Source organism: Rattus norvegicus, chromosome 17 (assembly GCF_036323735.1).
Source record: "Rattus norvegicus strain BN/NHsdMcwi chromosome 17, GRCr8, whole genome shotgun sequence".
In the NCBI taxonomy this organism is placed as follows: domain Eukaryota; kingdom Metazoa; phylum Chordata; class Mammalia; order Rodentia; family Muridae; genus Rattus; species Rattus norvegicus.
In genome coordinates, this window is record NC_086035.1 from 5,582,073 (window position 1) to 5,594,890 (window position 12,818).

General features: G+C 47.9%; 1 protein-coding gene and 1 long non-coding RNA gene across 10 annotated transcripts in view; one reads left to right on the top strand and one right to left on the bottom strand.

Moving 5' to 3' along the window:
* Ntrk2 (neurotrophic receptor tyrosine kinase 2) overlaps nt 1–12,818 on the bottom strand; it is a 315,342-nt gene that overhangs the window by 21,515 nt on the left and 281,009 nt on the right. The gene's annotated exons all lie outside the window — the stretch shown is intronic.
* Nucleotides 99–3,007, top strand: LOC120097773 (uncharacterized). Of its 2 annotated transcripts, XR_005495490.2 has the most exons (4): nt 99–342; nt 417–556; nt 866–940; nt 2,641–3,007. It is a non-coding gene; the product is annotated as an uncharacterized LOC120097773 (long non-coding RNA). The 2 variants fall into 2 exon arrangements; XR_005495489.2 differs by having other exon boundaries at nt 103–556.

A 12,818-nucleotide genomic window follows, 5' to 3' on the forward strand; every position in this document is an offset into this window, starting at 1 on the left:
AGTTGAAGACCAGGAGGCTGCAATGATTCTAGAGAGATCTACAACCTCTGCCAGGGACAAGAATCAAACAACGGTATTTTAATCAGATGACATCATGTGGTTCTGAACTGGAACGCCGTAGCATGGCGACATGTTAGAACATACGTGAGCCCTTCTGGTGGCAAGTATCTTTCCTTGGTGCATCCTTGTATCCAGTTCTGAGAACTGAGTTCATTTGCTCCAGGAAGCAGAGTTCAAGGCTAAGACTTAGCTGCCCCAGCTCCCCGGGGAGTACAAGACCAAGAAGACAAGAGCAAACAGGACTGAGGCGAGAGGCATCGCGTTAGAGATTAGACAAAGGGAGTGAGTGTCTGGGAGACAGCAGGCAGGGCTGGGGAGAGAAACAAACTGAAGCTAGTGTCTGTCACTTGTCACAGCAGACCCATAGTCAGACATGGCTGAACTCTCTGGTGCTTCTGCAAGCTGTGACTGGTTCAAGGATGGTGAGCCCAGGGTTGGCCACAGGAAGAGTGACTCAGGGTCTGTCCATGTTCATCGTGACACCAGGACAAGTGAGGTAAGGTGCCCACGGAGACTTCTGGGAAGCTGACGAAGGGTCCAGCATCATCACAACCAATTAGCCGTTGTGGAGGTCACAGGAGACACAGCAGCCACATAGGTTAGGCGTAAGGCCAGAAAAGCCCTGGCCATTTACCTGGGATCTGAGGGCTTGGCATAGGGGTGAGGTGGACTTTAAGCTAACTCCAGTCCAGGCTGAGGCATAAAGAAGTTAAATACTGTCTTAAAGTGGGGGAACAGTTAAAGCTGAAATTCTGCCAAGAGGAGTAGGGACTCACCAGTGTGTGATGTTTAAACTCCTAAACAGGCTCCTAACATCTGGAGGCTCATAACATCTCCTAGGACCCAGATAACATGGGTAGACTTTGACTTTCAGCATGTGGTAAGTTCTCTTCAGTTATATCCTGTTGGGGTTATAGACACAGCAGAGAGCATCTCCACTTTCCATGTGAAAAGATGAAATGGTTGTCCTGCCCACCTGTGCCCTGCCCACCTGTGCCCTGCCCATCTGTGCCCTGTCCACCTGTGCCCTGCCCACCTGTTCCCTACCCACCTGTTCCCTGCCCATCTGTGCCCTCCCCACCTGTGCCCTGCCCACCTGTGCCCTGCCCACCTGTGCCCTGCCCACCTGTGCCCTGCCCACCTGTGACCTGCCCACCTGTGCCCTGCACACCTGTGCCCTGCACTCATATGCACATATACCCTGTCCAGAGTTCACTGTTTCCTGGAGAGGAATCAAGTCTTACTTTCCCCCATCTCTCTCATAAGAGGCCTCCATCTCATGCTTTTAAAATATTTATTTTTGTTTTATATATGAGTGTATGCCTGTCTACCACACATGTACAGTGCCTGTGGAGGCCAGAAGAGGGAGAGGTTTCCGAGGGAGTGACTGATGGCTGTGGTACTGCCATGTGGTTACTAGGAATTGAACCCCAGTCCTCTGTAAGAGCAGCTGGTGCTCTCAACTGCTATCTTCCCAGCTGTAGCTTTGATTTTGTAAGTGTGGCAGTGGGGGAAACTATGACGGAGGTCCTGTTCAGCCCCTGGGATCAACGCCTCCCAAGCTGTGTGAGCAGACTTCAGAGGCCGTCGTCGACACAGTAATGGGAAGAGGCCTGGGGCTTTAGAAATGCAGTTTCCTGAGTTAATATTTCATGCTAAATCTATTCCCTCTTTTGACATCTTTATGACCTGTGTACATTGGTCTCATATGTTCGTAATAATGTTCCAATTGAAAGAGTATTGTGATCACTTCACAGTTTAAAACAGTGCTCTTTGTCAAGGCAGTTTAAGCATCGTGTTACATTTGGGGCTTGTGGCCAATCAGATACATGTTCCTTTTAAAGATCACTCTTCCTTACTTTCCCAGGATTGTTCTACTTGGAAGGACTAGAAAGAGTCTGTTGGCTTTATCTGAGGATCTCGAGGGTTGCTCCCATATGTTTCTTGTCCTCTGTTAAAGAGTGATTACCTTTGGACAAGTGGGTGTGAGATATTGAGTTAAAACCTTGAGTCTGGAATTACTAACCTCCATCTGGACCTGGCCTGCAGTTTCTGTATCGTCGTCTAGACGAAGGTGGTATGTCTGAGAGCCTGAAACATGGCCATACAATGGCTTCTCATGGACATCTGTGTTAGCTCTTACAGTAAGCCAGTAAGCCTAAAGCAGTGACAGCCACTGCACATAAGAAACTGGGGCTCAGAGAGGACCTGTGGCTTGATCCACACTGGGCAGGACCAGCTGAGCAGCCTCTGAGCTCCTAGCTCAGAATCCACCCCAATTTGCAGTTTGTTAGACTCCATTCAGGGTCAGCCAAAGACATGTGCCGGTCGGTCGATTAGGTTTGGATCACCCACAGTGACTCTTGTAGTCTGCTACATCAGGAAAACAAGGCAAGGGATGGAGAGGACTCTTCTATATATTTTACCTCACTGTCCAGAGGTGTGCCTCTGGAACTCCTTTTGTGGGATACAGTCCTGACCCGGCAGCGCTCTCTGCAGTGCGCCTTGTGAAGGGAGCCCCAGCCTTGTAGACCTTAAATGCAGAAAGGGACCTACAGATTCACACTGTATTTTCGGCAGGTTTCCCATTTCCAATGACTCCCACCGAGTGTTTGGTTCGCTCTGGTCTGTATTTCAAAATGGCCTCAGCAAGGACGACTTCACATCTCGGACACAAGGCTGCACCGTCTCCCGGGGACCCACACACTGAAGCACACGCCGCACACTGCTGCTGAGGGGCTCTCCGCAGACTGCGCATTACTGGTTTGTCTGGGTCTAATTTGGGCCCCAGTGCACCCTGGGTAGAGACTCTTTCATTTCACATCCTCCTCCTTCCTCCTCCTCGGCGGCGTTCGGCAGATTTTGTTCACCCAACAAATGTTAAATGCCAGCAGCCAGTAATAACTGACACCTCTCCCTAAATAAAGCACCGTTTTGAGGCAGCATATACATGGCCATTCTGATTTCATCTTTTATTTAGGGAACAGGGAGGGGGAGCCGTACCTCAGCACAGATTCTGTCAGCAGCAGTTGAGTTTCGAAGCCTGAAACTGGGTCAGGGTAACAGGATGCAGATACAGAATGCTAAAGAGCTACACAGCACTGCCTCAATTGTCAGTCAGGGTAAGAAAGGAATGTGCTTCCCGGGGCCTAGGGAAGCAGGCAGGATGGGGACAGGAAGACCCTGGGCCTGCCTGAGCACTCAGGCTAGTGGCTGGGCTCGCTCCATCCCCGGTCCCCACTCTGTGAAGCTGGTGCTCCCTCTCTGTACTCAGGGTCACATCTGAGAGCGACTGAGCGGGGTCTGTGCATTCCTCCTGTCACTGCGTGCACACACTTTCCGTCCATTCTTGCTACGTATGGGAAAGTAACTAACGGTGCGCACAGCCTTCCCATTCCTAGAGCTCTGAGTGGGGAGATAAGTATTTTAAAAACTACAAAGTGTGTATGAAACCACGAGACCAGCACCCGCATGAGGGGGACACCCATCAGCACAGACAGGATGGGCTGGAGAGAAGAGTAAAAGTAGAAATCCAAGGAGCAGAGCCCAGTCTCCAGGCCCCGTGGCAGACGGAGAGACTCAGCCCTGAAAGCCGCCTGCCAGGGCGCGCACACCCCTGTATCCACACGCTCTCACATGCATTGCACACTAGCAAAAAAAAAAAAAGATTAAAAATAAAAGAATTTAAAAAGAAAAAGGACAAAAGGACAGAATACTGAACAGGCGCCAGCTTACCAGAACGTGAACACTGTTTGTCCCCAGAGGGGCCAGTCATGGTGGAGATAACGCTTTAGTGGTCAAAGGAAGTGGAATCAGAAGATTAATAGTGACCAGTAATTGGGAGGGAGGGTGGGAATATTTTGATTTTCACAGACGATATATTAGATATGATAGAATAATCTGTTCTGGGCTAGAAGACTGGTTAAGGGTTGGGGCCTGATATCCAAACGACAACAACAAGTAAAAACTAATTAATCGGAAGGAGGAAAATCCGTCCTGGAAAACTGCGGCATGTGCAAAGGCCCTGTGGTGGTGGGAGGTGGCATTGTGTTTGATGTGTACGGAACTCGGCATGGCTTGTGCGCCTTAGCAAAGGGAACTTTCTGAAGGTAGAAGTCGGCTTCAAGACTGGCACATACAGGATTCTCAGGCCACTGCAGATTTGGTGGTGTTGGTCATCCCCCTGCCCCCGGCCCCCAATGCTTTCTAGATATTTATCTACCGCACCGGAGCAGAAAATGGACGACAGCTTCAATTCCATTCTCGACTCCACTTCCTGGTGAACTTTACAAGTGCCCATGCCACTCCAGCCAGGGTCTTTGGGGGAGACATTCCTAGAAAGCCCATTTCACAGATGAAGTTGCTGATGCCCTGGGTCTCTGAGCTAGGGTTCTGACTCGCTGCCACTTCCGCTTGGCCTACTTCCCGAATTGCGCTGGATCTCAAGAAGCAGACTCTATTTGGGCCTCGAGAATCCACCTCACCCGATACCTGTGAAGTCTGGTGCATTTCCTGTCTCCGACAGCACGCTGGACGCGCTGTGTTTCTGTCCTTTGCAGCAGTTAGTAGATGGCAGGCGACCATAAAAATAACTAACTCTGTGAGCCCCCAGGGATGGATCCTGCTGCTGCTTCATGGTCCCACCACTGGTGTGATTTCATCCTGCTCTGTTTTTACAAAGGTGAGCAGCCAAGGACAGGAGCTTGAGGGTGGGGAGGCACTTCTGGGGGTGTCTGCAGGAGCCTGGCCTGCCTGGGCTGTGGTAGGTCTCCCGCAGAGGAGCGCATCCAAACAGATGCATGGGCTGGAGCGGGGCGAGAGTCTCACTGGCAGGGACCTGAGGACACAGCTGCTCTCCAGCAAGGGGAGCTGTAAGGGGCGGTGTGCTGCATGCTAATTGGCAGACTTTAATGACTTCTCGCCTCCTCCCCGCCCGCCCCACTACCACCAATCCCCTCATTCTGGCTCTGGGCAGAGGAGGCTTGCTGCCATGGCAACCAAGCCTTCCAAAGCCAGGGAAACTCACCATAGAGATGTGAGGAGGAAAATTTCACTGCTGAATTTCCGAAGGGTCTGAAAAGGGAGGGAGGGAAAGAGCGGGTCTTGGGAGCGATATGCTTGAGAACAATGCTTTTGTGGCTGAAGACGCTGCTGTATAAGGAAACTTGCAAGGACTCATAAGACTACCGAGATGGGACCTGGTGAGAGGCCTAGGGCCTTCCATCCACCATCTGTTCAGGAGCACAGCACCATGCCCAGAGGGACCCAGCACAGACCCAAAGGACCCAGCACAAAAATACAGAGCATGTCTGCCTGCAGAGCTCTTCTTAAGATTTGGCCTATGTTCTCAGGGACAATGACAGAGACTGGGCACACCTTGAGAAAAATGATTAACTTGGTCACCTAGGCCATTTGATTATGGTAGCACCTCCTTTGAAGGGGTGGGGCGGGGCGAGTCCAGGGCACGTAATGTGTGTACTTCCCAGCTGTATTGCTAGGCGGAGGGGCCGGTCCGGGTGTGCTGATGAGGTCAACCTGCCCCAGTTTGACACAGAACTTTTGGGTGCTGCTATAGAGAAAGAGGCCAATTGCCCATGGGTGCCTTCCATCATAGGACATACCTTCAATAGACAGAGGGAGTCTGGTAGGTTCCCTCTTTCTCGGGGCAGTCCCACAATAGTCTCTCCCACACTCTTTAGTTCACTTCTCAGCTCCTCAGGCTTCTCATTCAAAGCACTTCTCTCCCTGACTCTAAAAGAGTTTGTGCCGTGATCTCATAGAGTCTTTTCTGAACGCCCTGGTGTTAAGTAGCTGGTGCTCAGAATGTCAAAGGGGTGTTTAGTTCTTAAAACCAAAGCAAACACACACACACACACACACACACACACACACACACACACACACACACACACACAAACAAATGCTCTCTTTGGGACCAACTGGGACTCTATAAAGGAGGACCACAAAGCCCCTGACAGCCTTCAGCACTCAAAGCTGTAGACAGACTGCAGGCCTTTATTTGCCCTTGAAAACTCACAAAACAAGCTGGGTCCGACAGCTCACTTACCAAGTCAGGGACTGAGAGAGAGAGAGAGAGAGAGAGAGAGAGCGCACTTGGGGCTGGAGGAGGGATCCAAGAACAAAACAGAAGCAATTGGTTTCCAGAGGCCATGCAGATAAAAGCCTCATTTGTTCCTATTGACTAAGAGACAAACAATGTCACATTCACCTTTTTCTCCCCCAATGTCATTTTTCACACAAAGGCTTGGTGACAAGCTTGACTCTCAAGGCCTGGCTCTCCATGAGACTTCTGACAAGGTTTCTCTTTGCTGAGGAGGCCAGGCTAGAGGCAGCATACAGGGAGAGCAGGGTTCTGAACAAGAGGCCTGAGAGGCTGGAGTAGCAGAGAAGTGAGCTAAAGTGTTCATTCGTCTCCTATTAGGGGCCATCTGGGGAAACAGCAACTCTGCACATTTGCAGGTGACTTCCTGTTTCCGGAACAGTTTGCACACAGACAGCATCTCGGTCAGTCTCAGGACTAGCCTGGAAGGTTACCTAAGCAAGGAGGAGATGACAGAAACACAAGCCACACCACCGGTCTGGGGTTGCCACTAACCACCAACTTCATAGCTACCATGTTCTCTGTGTACAAGGGCATGGGATGACCTGGGTTTTGGGAACTTCTCAGGAGATCAAAGACAGTCCCCTTTAAAGAAAGTTTTATCTTCACATATGGAATCTAGATTTTTGTTTTTTATAAAAAAAGAATGTAATGGAGGAGGAGGAACAGGAGGAAGGCGGACAGAGAAGAGGACAGGTGACAGTGACTGGATGGGATCCATGGACTTTATGAGCGAGAACAGAAATGCTACAATGAAACCAGTTGTTATTTTCTACAATTATTATATGCTAATTTAAAGCCACAAAGAATAAGAGTAAGTAATAAACAGACATGAATAATGTCAAACAAAGAAAAATAAAACACTGAACGTTGAGGCAATTATACCCAAAAGGTGGGGGAGGGGGAGAGAAGTATTCACAAAGAAGACTACAAAGAAGAAAACATTTTCAAAAAGTAATGGCTTAAAGACTCAGGAATAATGGGTTCGGTCCCCAGCTCCGAAAAAAAAAAAAAAAAGACTCAGGAATAAACATGGGACCATGAACTAAGAAGCTATTTTCCCATGTCCTCTATGGTTTTTAAAAGTAAGAGAATTAGGGTAGGTGACTTTGGCTATGGTTGAAAGGTCCCAAAACTCACACACTGGGAGTTCACTCCTCAAGGCAAGGGTTTGGGTCAGACTCTTTAGGGGGTGACTACATCGTGGGGGTTCAGCCCTCTTCAGCCCATCTATGCTGCTGTTGTGTGGGGCATGAGAATGGGTCTTGTTCACTGTCTCTCACTCATCTGGCCTCACCCTAAGACCTTTGGCCACTGGTTGATGCAGCTGTGGACACTCTGACCTTGGACTCAGATTGGAGAGGTGTCTACTCTGCATAACTCAGTGGATGTCAGTCGATGCCGGGACACAAAGCAGCTGAAGCTGTCAGCCAAAGCTCTTCATGACTGATCGGGGAGATACGACGGCCAACCAGCCAGTCTTGCAAGAAGTTTAACCACAGCTTCAGAGATTTTACTACTGACTATTACTTGTATAACCCATTTAACTGAGAATACCAGTTCCCTAAATTGTATTTTTCATGTAAGATTATTTCTAGGTATCCTTGTGTGTTATGGAGACTATCGAAGGCAGAAAATGCTACAGCTGATCCAACCACAGCATTCTGTAAACATTTAAAATACAGTTACAAAGATAAGGAAGAACCAGCGGAGAGCAAATGACAAGGATCTGGGGAATGTGACAAATTGGGGAATACAAATACAAATTTCGAGAAGTGTCATTAAGTATTGAGTGTCTCAGCCAAAATATTTACAACCAACAAGCAGAATGGTGGTTGTGCAGAGTGACTGAGTGGGTGGGTCCAGCTGTGAAGGACTGAGTGGGTGGGTCCAGCTGTGAAGGACTGAGTGGGTGGGTCCAGCTGTGAGGGGGCTGAGTGGGTGGGTCCAGCTGTGAGGGGGCTGAGTGGGTGTGTCCAGCTGTGAGGGGGCTGAGTGGGTGGGTCCAGCTGTGAGGGTGCTGAGTGGGTGGGTCCAGCTGTGAGGGTGCTGAGTGGGTGTGTCCAGCTGTGAGGGGGTTGAGTGGATGGGTCCAGCTGTGAGGGGGTTGAGTGGATGGGTCCAGCTGTGAGGGGGCTGAGTGGGTGGGTCCAGCTGTGAGGGGGCTGAGTGGATGGGTCCGGCTGTGCAGAAGGGCTGAGTGGGCAGGTCTATCTATGAGAAGGGGCTGAATAGGTAAGTGGTTGAGGAGAGTGGCTGAGTGGCTGGGCCCAGCTGTGGAAATGTCATATTACTTTGCTGGTTTTGTTGTAATTTCCCTAAGGTTAGTCTAGTGATTTACGACGATTTGGCGATTTGTAGCTGCAGAGCCCTGGCTGACTCACCTGTGTACTGATACTATATATTTGCATTTAGAACATGAAGTCACTCCTATCCTGGTTCCCATAATACCACGAATCTCTGCAGTATAATCTGATTTAAATTCAGTGTCCTACTTTATATCACAGTTATTTCTCATTTTATGTCAGTCAGTGCAGTCAGTCAGCTGCTCCCAGCTGCCTCAGCCCTGTGGGATTTGGGGCCGTGTCACAGAGAAGATGTCTCCAACGCCTGCTGGGCTGTGCTGTGTGCATGTGGCATTATTAAAGTGCCAGCCTTCTCATCCCTTCACATGGAATGGTGTTCTGTAATGTTTCCTTGAAAACTGAAACATTCTATCTTTAAGGAAAGCTCTTTAAGCAGGGAGGTAAACAATTCAAAACTAGTGTCAGGAAGTCCCTGAAACTCATCAGACTCCACAAGACCCTCGCTACCAAAGTGCACACTGAAATCTGAGTCCCCTTCAGACAGAAGGAAGCCAAGCTGCAAAGAAATCTCAGACCAGACCAACTGTCTGGAAGCAGCAGAAACCAGCTGAGCTGTCTGGAGGAGCTTTAGACCAGTGTCACCTAGAAAGGACACTTTCCAACCTGTTGAGCTGCCTGCAGGCTGTGCAGTGAGCTCCAGGTTCCCAAATTTTGTGAGCTGTCACCCATGCTGGGGTGGGCTTTGATGATACAGTTATGAGTCATTTATGCTCCTATGAGTAGTGCCTTACCCATGTTTTTGTGGGATCCCTAATTACTGAGACAAACATTAATGACTTCACACATTCTAGACTTCTGTGAATGAAGACCTTGGCTCTGCCCACTTGATTTTGCGTTCTGTGCTCCACCCACCTGTTCTTCCTTTGCATGCTCCCCTCTGTCTTGTCAGTTCCCACATATCCTGGAAGATACATCAAGCTTCTGTGTCACACTGTACAAAAACTCCCAATTTTGAAGGTCATGTGACAGCCATATTGGCTGCTAGTTTATGGGTCCCTGGAACTCCCTAGAGGATGAATAAGATCTCATTGGTTGATGGGTTTACATATATGTAAATAGCCAACATGATTAACAAATAGCATTAATTATATGTAGACCAACATTTTCAAGACCATACAATAAAAGTTTAAGAACTTCATTGTTAATATTCTTTCTGTAAAAATTAAATTTGAATTTTTCATCGTCTACCTTGTCAGTATGAGTTAGCAGTAGTAAGTTGAACAGTCATGAAAAAGTGTTCTGGGAGGAGCTGGAAGTATGCGGGTGCCCACATGGGTGCCACCCGTTGATTGATGCTTCTACTCAGGACTGACTGGGTCTTCGCTTCAATGCTTCTCTGCCCTTTGATTGCTCAAGTGTGGACCACCGAGCTTTGCAATGTTTTATGTGAGGTTAGAAGGGAAATCCAAGAAGGGACAGAGGGAAAAAAGCAGTTTCCAGTGACCAAAGCAAACACTGCTTTTCTGCTTTCTTTCATGGCTAGTGATGCTTTTTCTGCATTGACTAAATAAAATTTAGCATTTTCCTAGATCGAAACAGTAAATGGGGGTTCCTTCCATTTATATTTATGTCATATAGTGACTTCTGTGTCATCTATATGTAGCAAGGTCATCTCTTCATCTGCTCAGAGCAATCCTTGACCAGACATTAATGAGCACACAGTAAACTTGAGCCCAGTGCTCAACTTAAAACAGCAACAATGCCCTTTTAGTGGCTCATTAGTCAAAAAAATATGATGATTCACTCGAATCCTTATCACTCCTTTTTTTACAGATATAAAGATATCAAATAAATAATCACCATTTACAGGATTCTCCTCCACCAACCTCATCAGAAACAGACCGTGATAGTAGGGTTCTAGTTCATGTACAAAATGGCCTATGGCTCAACACCCCTTTGGATGATGGTCTGCTTTGACATAAAAGACACTTTTGCCTATCTACTGGATATTATATGAGGTCCCAAAGTGGGTACAAGGTCAGTGTTCTGTCCCCTTTTCTCTGTAGAATGCTTGTGCCTTCATCAAATGGCTGCTTGAGATTCAAGCGAGCCCTATCTGCCAATGAAGAAGATGCCTGGAATGTTCTGAGATTATAAAATAACACATAGTTTTGTCCATGAGTGAAGCAATCTCCCTACAGGGCAGTGAAATGAGAGTTTTGGAACTTCACTGTTGGTGACGGTGTAGAAGGTGTTTCTCAAAGGGGTTGTCACCCCTGGCTTTCGGATGCTTGCCAGATAGCATGGTTTAACCTGCTCAGGATTCACATCCACACCATTCTCATCTCTGAGAGTTTGTTCTGGAGAACACAGAAGACCCAGTCCCTCCTGAATAGAAGCATCGATTCACTGATAGTACACAAGCCTGTGCACGTAGGGCTCCAGCTGCAAGGACCTGCTCCTGGGGCCCAGCACCTCTAAGTCCTCGCTCTGGCCATATCCTCTGCATGCTTCCCTCTGCCTGCCTCTTCTGGCTTTATAATTGGTCCCCAAAACTGCAGAAGAAAACCGTATGGAACTCTTGCCATTCCTGCTTGGTTGTTAAATGTGTTTCTTGTCAGTGTACCTAATTGTTCTTACACTGAGCATTCGTGTCTCCTGATTAAGGGAAATTCCCATTGCTGGTATGGATGCTGGCCATTGAGGCACTGCCATGTAAATGAATATCAAAATCTAGTTTGCCTAATTCAAGGAGGGTAGAGTTTAGCCTTAGGAAGACACCACGACCAAGCTTTTTATGCCAACAAAGGACACGAAGGTGAGTCACAAAGTAGGTATCCCCGTTAGGAACCCTTTGGCTAGATGACAGTCAAGATTCCAGTTTGGACCATGAACTTGATGCTTTGACCATTTCATGGCGAACACACAGTTCTTCACTGCTGTTGTGAAGCCCAGAGCTGGAGTCCTAGGCTAGATTTCAAAAGTTGTGCTTCATGTCAAGTGCTGAGGGGTTTTGTCCTCAGTAAAAGTTTAATAAACGTCATGCCAACCACATTAGCCCACTGATAATACCTTCCTCAAGCAGGGAGGTAAATTACAGGACCCGAGAAAGGGCAATTTTAGTCAGTTTCCATCACGGAGAAGGGAACACTCAAATAATGTCAAAGGATTGGTTAATGTCTGAATGGTGCTCTAGCTCTGATGTCCCTAAATAAACATAATACATTAACAAGGGGATTAATCACTTCTGCAGATGCCCTTCAAAGGTTAGAACTGTGACTCATTCTTTCTGACTCTCTTTCTGTCTTGGTCTCTGTCTCTGTCTCTGTCTCTCTGTCTCTCTCTGTCCCTCTATCTCTGTTCTCTCTCTCTCTCTCTCTCTCTCTCTCTCTCTCTCTCTCTCTCTCTCTCTCTCTCTCTGTGTGTGTGTGTGTGTGTCCCTCCTTTCTTCCCTCCATCTTTTCTCCCTGCCTCCCCCATCTCAAGAAGATACAGTGTTGCCTCAGTAACTTAGCCAAAGATACATCAGTAATGGGAAGGCAACATTATCCTCAGCATCCCTAGTAATTGCAAAGACGTTACCCTTTACTGTGTGTGCTATTCGAAATGTTGTAATGCTCTTTCACTGTATCTCCTGCTGAAGATACAGAAGAAACAAAGCAGCAAATGCATGAAGAGGCTGAGAGGCTTTCTTCTGACAATGTGACAAGTTCATGGCAAAGGCCAGGCAGGAGCTAAGTCTCCGTAGGGCCTCTTCCCGGTTTATAGCAAGTATTTCTCCATGTACCATGACCAGCGTTTCAAAATCGAAGAAAATTCTGTAAATATATCCTGTCACATGCAGGAGTGTGTCCCAGGGTGCAATCCCAAGAACAGGAACACTGGCTTTGAGGTCATTGGAATTGTCTTGTGTTCTGTAAACTCTAAGATACCCTACTCAATCAGAAAGTGTGAGGGTGAAGCCCAGCAGCCTGTTTTAGGGAAGCCCCGAGCAACTCTGTGTAGATAAAAGTTGATAACCACTGCCTTAGGACACACAAGGTCACATGAGTCCTTCACTCCACCCTTATACCCATCCACACCAGGCAATGGTGCTGTTACATTTTTTTGTGGAACTGGGGATACCCAGGGCTTCTGGGATACTGGATGGTAGGCAAGGGGCTCATCTACTCAGCCCTAGGGACCCGAAAAAAAAAAGTCAACATTTCTAAGATCATGTGATCAGTTTAGGAGACTGAAACCCAACTCTATGTTTGCCTGATTCTAGAGATGCAGTTCCCAAGACTCTCGGCAAATGTCTCAGAAATGGTTTCTTCTAGAAAGGGCTGACC